This window comes from Erinaceus europaeus (assembly GCF_950295315.1).
Source record: "Erinaceus europaeus chromosome 6 unlocalized genomic scaffold, mEriEur2.1 SUPER_6_unloc_1, whole genome shotgun sequence".
NCBI lineage: Eukaryota > Metazoa > Chordata > Mammalia > Eulipotyphla > Erinaceidae > Erinaceus > Erinaceus europaeus.
Window position 1 is genome coordinate 875,894 of NW_026647114.1, and position 10,315 is coordinate 886,208.

Below are 10,315 nucleotides of genomic sequence, written 5' to 3' on the forward strand. Positions count from 1 at the left end.
GTGTCTCTGGCTCTCTCTACATGCCTTCTTCCCTGGACACTTCCTGGAAGTCAGTGCATGCATCGTGAACTTGTAATATGCTGCCCTGAGCAGTGGACTGAGAGCCTGGAGGCTGAGTAGGCAGCCAAACATGACTGGATAGGCTCATACCCCTGAATTTAAAGGGGTGCCCCAACTTCCTCCATTGGCAGTGTTTGGATGATAGTGAGGCATGGGATTGAATGGGGAACTCAGGAGAGCTAGACATGAGAGTCCCTTTGCATATGCATTGTTGCTTAGCCAGAATCTGTGCTAGCTGGCTTGCGCTGAACAGCTAGGTTATCTGTACATAAGATGCAGGTGAGGCTGGCTACCTTCCCACCCATGCTATGAGATTACTATTGTTGAGCTCAGAGCACACACAGACACACACAGACAGACAGACACACACACACACACACACACACACACACATTACTGTCAGGTCTGGTAGTACAGCATATGATGAAGGCTGGGGCTGTCTGGGGTCTGTGGGCATGAGAGCTGCTGCCTTACAATCTCTACAAGCCAGGTTTGAACCTGTCATCAATGAACACAGTGTAGGAGGTTTTTGAATTGTGGTCTCTTTCCAAATCATCTATTACTCTTCTCGCCTTCTCTGTCTCTAACTCTCACATGCTCGCATACACTCTGTCTTCACTCATTTATATTTTACTTATATACTTATTTTACTTACAGGCCCAGATATTCAAAGAGAGTTACCAGAGCACTGCTGAGCTCTGGTTTGTTGTGTTGGCGATTTGACCTAGGCTATGGAGCATCAGTTTGTAAGTCTTTCTGACACAAGCCATATTCTGTCTCCTCTTTTTCATACCAATATCACTCAGAATTTATAATAAAGATATACATATATATATATATATATATTTATATATCTGTCATTTTTTGAATTGTCTACCTATGTATTTGACCTTAATTCAGAATTGCCACATTTATAACAGCCTAGTTTTTTCAGAAATAATTGGACATGTAGCTGGAGCAGTATTCAATACAATTATAAATAATAGAACCTTTCAGTAGCATTTCTATTCGTGTTTCTATCAGCATTCTTATTGTAATTATCATGCCCAGAATTTCCCTCCTTTTTCTAGTGTAAGCTCCAATACGTATGTGTTTGTTTTCTTTTTCCGGAAATCTTAATTTCCTTGGACCCTGAAGTGTTAGCGAATTTTTGAAGCAGCCCTCTGTTTCTCAGCAGATTGTTTCTATGTTTCTGCTGTAATCAGGTCTTCTTGTGGTTTTTGTTTTCATTATTTTTTTATTTTTTCAAGTCCTCCTAATTCATCCCCATTTATTTGCATATTTTTTTATTTAATCAGGTATCACATGAGGGTCATTTCTTCTGCTTGATATATTTTCTCTTATAACTGAAGGGAACTCTTAATGCACAATGCATTTCCTGCAGCAAATACTACACACATATGGTGAAGGCTTGGGTTGTCTGGGGTCTGTGATCATTAGAGCTGCTTCCTTACAATCTCTACAAACCAGGTTTGAACCTGTCATGAATGAACACAGTCTAGGGAGTTTTTGACTTCTGGTCTATTTCCAACTCCTCTATTTCTTTTCTCTCCTTCTCTGTCTCTGACTCTCACAAGCTCTTCCTCACTCTGTCTGTACTCAGTAATATTTTAATTATATCCTTATTTTATTGACAGGCCCAGATATACAACGAGAGTTGCCAGATCACTACTGAGCTCTGGCTTGATTTGTTGGTGATTTCACCTAGGCTACTGGAGCCTCAGCTTTGTAAGTTTCTCTGACACAATCCATATTCTGTCTCCTCATATCCATGGTAGTATCTCTCAGACTTTATAATGAAGATATACATCCATATACATATATAAATATATATCTGTCATTTTTAGATTTGTCGACCTATGGTCTTCCTGTGGTTTTTATTATTATTTTTATTTTTTCAAATCCTCCTAGACCATCCCCATATATTTGCATATTTATTTATATATTTAGTCTGATATTACATGAGGGTTCATTTCTTCTGCCTGATAGATTTTCTCTTATAATTGAAGGGAACTTTGGAAACACAATACATTTCCTTTTGCAGATACTACACACTACTACAACTATTACTGCACTGTTTTTGACAGTGACATCCAATGCACAATGGATTAGTATTGCATGACTCTAAAGAATGTTCCCTATTTAACCTACCAATTAGAGAAGAAGAACATCACCATAAGGGGCATGGACCAAGAGCTGGCCAATGAGAACAGAGGTGAAGTTGCGAGGGCGGAACTCAGAGAGCAGCCTTCTGAAGGAAGCCCGCCAATGGGATCTCAGAACTGGCCTAAAACGCTGGGCGAGCTTTCAAGAAGCTGTCCAGTGCGCATGTGTATAACTCCGTTTTTTGCCTGTGCCTCTGTGGATGTGTGCATGTGTGACTGTGAGAGTGTGTGTTTGTGTTTGTTTGTGTGTGTGTATGTGTGTGGTAGGGAGAGAAAGAGAACAACAGAATTACTGTGGCACAGGAGATTTTGTGCAAAACACTTGGCACATTCTGATTTACAGCTCAATATTGACACCATTGTAGCTCTCCTTGGCGCTTGGACTCTATTTTTCTTTTCAGATGTAAAGACACTGAAGAGGGAGAGGTTTTGCCCTAAGGCTTGCACAAAGAACTAGCAGCTTCCCTGTGTGTGTTGCCAGACTAGGAAACTTGTGGTGCCTGTCCATGTGGAGAGTCTCCTTGATGAGTTCCTTCTCAAGCCTTTTTCGCTATGTCCCCTTGGAGCTGCATATATCTAATGATTTGGAGATTTTACTCCTTTGGACAATTCTTTTTCTGATGCACAGTTTCTCTCCACGTTTTAGCAATCAATTGTCTGAATGTCATATTGCATCCATTGTAGAAAATGACTACATCAGTGTCTTGCTCTCCCTCTCTCTCTCTCTCTCTCTCTCTCTCTATATATATATATATATATATATATATATATATATATATATACACACACATATATATATATGACATGTAGAGGACTGAGAATATATTTTAGCTAGATACCTGCACAGCTCTGGATTAGGGTTGTAATGCGCATACACCTGGCCCTTGTGAGCCACAGTCATGAGAGACATCTCACCGAGCCATTCGTTTATCTCTTGTCACTCTACAGCTGCCATTCATCTACTTCCCTCTTGCTCTTTTTGTCCACCAAGTCCTATCCCAAAATTGAAAATCAAAGAAGAAATAGACATAGTGCAGTTCCCTGCACACAGGACAGGCTGAGGCTGGACCATGGAGATGAAATACGCCAGCTTGCATTTCCAATAGCCTTTCTATCAGTATCCTTATTGTATTTATCATAGCACAGAACTTGCCTCCATTTTCTAGTGTAAGCTTCAATACATATGTTTCGTTTCATTCTCAGGAATTCTTAATTTGCCTGGACCCTGAAGTGTCAGGGGAGATTTGAAGCAGCCCTCTGTTTCTCAGCAGATGGTTTCTATATTTCTACTATAATCAGGTCTTCCTCTGGTTTTTGTTTTTATTTTTTCAAATAATCTTAGATTAACCCCCTTATTTGCATATTTATTTATTTATTTATTGCCATATCACATGAGGGGTCATTTCTTCTGCCTGATATATTTTCTCTTATAATTGAAGGGAACTTTTGACACACAATACATTTCCTTTTGCAGATACTACACACTACTACAACTATTACTGCACTGTTTTTGACAGTGACATCCAATGCACAATGGATTAGTATTGCATGGCTCTAAAGAATGTTCCCTATTTAACCTACAATGTTTTTACCCTCACAAATATATATTCTGTTCTTTCTTGGGGGATGAATGGTTTACTATTAACAGTTACATGTAATAGTGGTCACAGGGGTAATTTTTTCCACTTTCCCTGTATTTATGTACATCATGTGTAACTTTCTTACTGAGGAGAAGGAAACAGTCATAAATTGAGAGAGCAGGGCCCAAGCAGGAAGAGAGACAGAGAGACAGCTGAGTTCTGATTTGACACTAGCCCAGCTTTTCCCTAGATGGGTAAGTGGTGAGCAGGGGATCAAAAAGGGGTCCTGTGCTTCCCCATAGTGTCCTGGCATCTCCAACAGCTGTGCCTGCAACCCATGCTCCCTTCGTTGTCCATGTAACTTTTGATCTGCTCTAGGCACTTCTCACCTTCATATGCCAGAAACTTAACACTTCTCCCCTCCACCCATGAAACTTTGACCTTATATTTGAGTGCAAAACATCAACCCCAATCCACGTTATTTTAGGGAAAAGTGTGTGCGTCTCTGTGGGAGGGTGTGTGTGTGTGTATGTGTAAGTATACATAAGTGTGTTTCAGTTATGATTACCACTATTGTTTCTTTTTTCCTGATGCAGATTCTTAGGAACTGGGTTTTGCAATGACAAAGGAAGTTTCCACTGCACAAGTGGTTTTTCAAATATGAATGGCACATTGGATATTCTGGACACTGGTGTGCATTATGCCAGGTGGTCCTCAGATGGGTTCTTTCCTTTGCTATTCCCATGCTGTATGTAATTTTCTGTGTAGACTCAAAGAGGAGTGGCATGGGGGAGCTCAGCTGCATTCTGCTGTGTGTCCACAAGGTGGCAGCAAAGCCCATAGTTGAGTGTAGTGATTCTGTGGAATGAGAACTCTCGGATTTGTGGCCCATGGACAGCAAGGTTGAAATTGACGTAGAGTGCCCTAGACATCTGTTCTTTCCTGTGGGGTGGGGGATCCCCCATTTGGCTTTGCAAGTGGAAGGGGTTTCTCTCTTTGTCTGGGATGACTCTACTGGGAGCTTGTGAATCCCTGTGCTCAGCTGCATTCTTCTGGGTGTCCACAAAGGGCAGCAACAGTGTGGGACTAAGGCTCCATGGGGCAAGTGCACTGAGGCACTGGGCTACGAGAGTGGACACAGTGTTTATGGGTGTGCCCCAAGAGCATGGGGAGCCTAGCTCAAGCAGGCAGTGTCCTAAGGACGGGTCCAGACAGGAGCTGTTGGGTCATGTTGGCAGAAACAGGGCCTACAGAGGAAGGCAGACAGTCCCCAGGGGCGGGTCTTAGAGACCATGCCCTCTGAGCCTGAGGGGAGGGCCCAGTGTGTATTCATAGAGTCAGCTGGCCAATTAGAGAAGAGGAACATCAATCTCAGGGGCGTGAACCAAGAGCAGGCCAATGAGAACAAAGGAGAAGTTGTGCGGACGGGACTCAGAGAGCAGCCTTCTGAAGGAAGCCCGCCAATGGGAGTTCAGAGCTGGCCTTAAAAGGCGGGCATGCTTCCAGGAATTGCGAAGCAGGGTTCAGCCCAGGGCCCTGCCTTGCAGAAACTGTCCAGTGCGTATGTGTATAACTTCATTTGTGCCTGTGCCTCTGTGGATGTGTGCATGCGTGACTGTGAGAGTGTGTGTTTGTGTTTATTTGTGTATGTATATGCGTGTGGAAGGGAGAAAAAGAGAACAACAGAATCACTGTGGCAAAGGACATTTTGTGCAAAATTTTGGCACATTCTGATTTACTGCTAAATATTGACAGCATTGTAGCTCTCCTTGTCACTTGGACACTATTTTTCTTTTCAAATGTAAAGATACTGAAGAGGGAGAGGTTTTGCCCTAAGGCTTGCTCTAGGAACTAGCAGCTTCCCTGTGTGCGTTGCCAGACTAGGAAACTTGTGGTGCCTGTCCATGTGCAGAGTTTCCTGGATGAGTTCCTTCTCGAGCCTTTTTCGCTAGGTCCCATTGGAGATGCATATAGCTAATGATTTGGATATTTTACTCCTTTGGACAACTCTTTTACTGATGCACAGTTTCTCTCCAGGTTTTAGCAATCAATTGTCTGAATGTCATATTGCATCCATTGTAGAAAATGACTACATCAGTGTCTTGCTCCCTCTCTCTCTCTCTCTCTCTCTCTCTCTATATATATATATATATATATATATATATATATATATATATATATATAAGATATAGATGTCTGAAAATATATTTTAGCTAGAGACCTGCACAGCTCTGGATTCGGGTAGTCATGCGGATACACCTGGCCCTTCAGAGTCAGTCATGAGAGACATCTCACAGAACATTCGTTTACCTGTTGTCACTCTACAAATCTCTCAGCACAAACTACAGCTGCCAAATCATCTACTTCCCTCTTGTTCAATTTGTCCAAGGAGTCCTATTCCAAAACTGTAAATCAAAGAAAAAATCGACATAGTGCAGGTCCCTGCACACAGTACAGGCTGAGGCTGGACCAGGGAGATGAAATATGCCAGCCTGAATCTTGGCTGGAGCATCACTAATCTACTTCCTATTTGGAGAGGCAAGGGCAGTTTTGTAGTTGGGCTGCTGCCCAAGTGTTGCTTCTCAGAGTGGGTTAAGACCTAGATTTTCTAAGTGTAACCTTTCCTCACAAATATAAAATAACAATGCCACTTGTAAGAAGTATGCATAGGCATGGAGGGTTTGTCTTCAGTGCTCTGGCACTGATCAACACAGCGCCAGAATTTCTGTCCTTTTCAGTCACTGTCATTCTGTCTCTCTGACTGTCTCTATGTGCCTTCTTCCCTGCACCCTTCGTGGACGTCAGTGCATGCATCTTGACCTCGGTCTTCCTGGTGTTGAACTTTTCCTTTCTTTGCACTTTGGATTACTGAGTCTCGTGCATATGGCGTTTCACAGAGGGTAACTGAGGAGACAGTGTTCCAGCTGCAGGTAACAGGCATATGTCCATCTCCAGCTGCAGCTGTCCAGGCCCTCTGTGCTTGACTCACATTCTCCAGGGCCCTGTGTCTGATACTCAGCCTAAATGCAGCCCTCCACAATTTCCTGCACCACATCCTTGTCCTTATTCCATGAGACCCCAGGTCAAGAGAACTGAAACTCTACCACCCTGGCACACACATTGTACTTTCCCTATATTGGGCCGAATGTAAAGGATCTGTGGTACTGATGGCCACGCCATTGTCCAGATTTTCCACGCTAAACAGAAGCTTCCAGGGTTCAGAAAGAGGGTGTTTTGATGGCTGTGAAAAGTCTTTTCAAGTGCCTCCTGGGGTTTCAAATCCTTTTGAAGCCTGAAGTTCTTTCTTGTAACTAGGGAATATTCTCACCTCTGGCCCGAAAGCCCTCCCAAGTAGGAGCACAGCTATCCACTAGAAACTCCTAATTCAGCCAATGGAGGCATCCATCTTCCTTTTGTCTCCCCATAGCAAGGGCCCAGGGAGTTTGTGCTTCCTGCAAGCTTAGCGACTTTGTATGGGACACTCATGCATGCCTACTTCTGGTAATCTCTCTGAGTGTGATGTGTGGACACCAGGAAACTATGATCACGGATTGTGAGGCCACAGGAGCAATTGTCTTAGCCAGACCCAAAGGGTAGGTGTAAGGGGACGGGTTCAACCACTATTGTTTGGTCAAACACAGTTCCCATGTATGTTGAAAGAAAGCTCTTTCTGGGTTGATTCTGGCTTGTAATCAGCTGCCCTGAGCGGTGGACTGAGAGTCTGGAGGCGGAGTAGACAGCCAAACATGACTGGACAGGCTCCTGCCCTTTAATTCTGAGGGGTGCCCCAGTTTACCCCATTGGCAGTGTTTGGATGATAGTGAGAGATGAGATTGAACAGGTAAGTCAGGAGAGGGAGACATGAGAGTCCCTTTGCATGTGCATTCTTGCTTAGCCTGAATCTGGGCTAGCTGGCTTGCCCTGACCAGCTATGTTCTCTGAACATAAGTTGCAGGTGAGACTGGCTACCTTCCCACCCATGCTCTGAGACTACTATAGGTGAGCTCTGAGCACACACAGACACAGACAGACAGACACACAGACACACACACATATTACTGTCAGGTCTGATAGTACAGCATATGGTGAAGGATGGGACTGTATGGGGTCTGTGGGCATGAGAGCTGCTGCCTTACAATGTCTACAAGCCAGGTTTGAACCTGTCATCTATGAACACCTTGTAGGAGGTTTTTGAATTCTCATCTCTTTCCAGCAGAAGTGGATGGTGGGTGGGCCTTTCAGAGGCTGCCCAATGAGAGTGCTACAGGGCCGTGTGGGCGGTGCTCAAGGTTGCTGGCCAATCACTGACTAGGGCCTTTGACACTACTGGGTGTGTGCAAGCACACTGGCCAATGATATTGCTGGCAGGGGTTCTGGGCGTGGCCTAGGCCTCTGGCATATCAGAGCATGTCTGGTGCCCTGTCTGCGGGCCTTCTTAAGAAAGCCTGACAATGGGGGCTCAGAGCTGGCCTTAAAAGACTGGGCGTGCTTCCAGTAAGTGCGAAGCAGGGTTCAGCCCAGGGCCTGCCTTGCAGAAGCTGTCCAGTGTGGATGTGTATAACTCCGTTTGTGCCTGTGCCCCTGTGGATGTGTGCGTGTGTGTAATTGTAAGAATGTGTGTTTGTGTGTGTTTGTGTGTGAGTGAGAGGGAGGGAGAGAGAGATAGAATAACAGAATCACTGTGGCACAGGAGATTTTGTGCAAAATACTTGGCACATTTTGATTTACAGCTCAATATTGACACCATTATGGCTCTCCTTGGCCCTTGGTCACTTTTCTTCTTTTCAGATGTAAAGACACTGAAGAGGGAGAGGTTTTTCCCTGAGGCTTGCACTGGGAATGAGCAACTGCCCTTTGTGTATTGCCAGACTAGGAAATTTGTGGTGCCTGTCCATGTGGAGAGTGTCCTGGATGAGTTTCTTCTGGAACCTTTTTAGCTAGTTCCCATTGGAGCTGCATATAGCTAATGATTTGGACATTTTACTCCTTTGGACAATTCTTTTCCTGATGCACAGTTTCTCTCCAGGTTTTAGTAATCAATTGCCTATTCAGTCTCCTGCTCTCATACACTCTGTTTCATTCATTAATATTTTACTTATATACTTATTTTAATGACAGGCCCAGATATACAAAGAGAGTAACCAGAGCACTGCTGAGCTCTGGCGTGTTGTGTTGGCAATTTCACCTAGGCTACTGGAGCATCAGTGTGTAAGTCTTTCTGACACATGCCATATTCTCTCAGCTCATTTCCATGCCAGTATCACTCAGAGTTTATAATAAAGAGATACATACATATATATATAAACACATATATTTATATATATGTCATTTTTTGAATTTTCTACCTCTTGTATTTGACCTTAAATCAGAATTATCACATATATAACAGCCTAGATTTTCAGAAATAATTGGCCATGTAGCTGGAGCAGTATTCAATACAATTATAAATAATAGAACCTTCCAGTAGCATTTATAATCGTGTTTCTATCAGGATCCTTATTGTAATTATTATAGCCCAGAACTTCCCTCCTTTTTCTAGTGTAGGCTTCAATACGTATGTGTTTGTTTTCTTTTTTCGGAAATCTTAATTTCCTTGGACCCTGAAGTGTTTGGGAATTTTTGAAGCAGCACTCTGTTTCTCAGAATATGTTTTCTATGTTTATGCTGTAATCAGGTCTTCTTGTGTTTTTTATTTTCATTATTTTTATTTTTTCAAGTCCTCACAAATCATCCCCATTTATTTGCATATTTATTTATTCAGTCAGGTTTCACATGAGTGTCATTTCTTCTGTTTGATATATTTTCTCTTATAACTGAAGGGAACTCTTGACACCCAATGCATTTCCTGGGGCAAATACTACACACATATAGTGAAGGCTTGATTGTGTGGAGTCTGTGGGCATTAGAGCTGCTGCCTCTACAACACAGGTTTGAACCTGTCATGAATGAACACAGTCTAGGGGGTTTTTGACTTCTGGTCTATTTCCAACTCCTCTATTTCTTTTCTCTCCTTCTCTGTCTCTGACTCTCACAGGCTCTCACTTACTATGTCTGAACGCAGTAATATTTTACTTATATCCTTATTTTATTGACAAGCCCAGAATACAAAGAGAGTTGCCAGAGCACTGCTGAGCTCTGGCTTGTTTTGTTGGTGATTTCACCTAGGCTACTGAAGCCTCAGCTTGGTATGTCGCTCTGACACAAACCATATTCTGTCTCCTCATATCGATGGCAGTATCTCTGTGACTTAATAATAAAGATATACATCCATATACATATATAAGTGCACATACATATCTGTCATTTTTAGAATTGTGGACCTATTGTCTACCTGTGGTTTGTATTATTTTTTAATTTCTTCAAATCCTCCTAGATCATCCACATTTAATTGCATATTTATTTATATATTTAGTACGATATCACATGAGGGGTCATTTTTTCTGCCTGATAGATTTTCTCTTATAATTGAAGGGAAATTTGGACACACAATACATTTCCTTTTGCAGATAC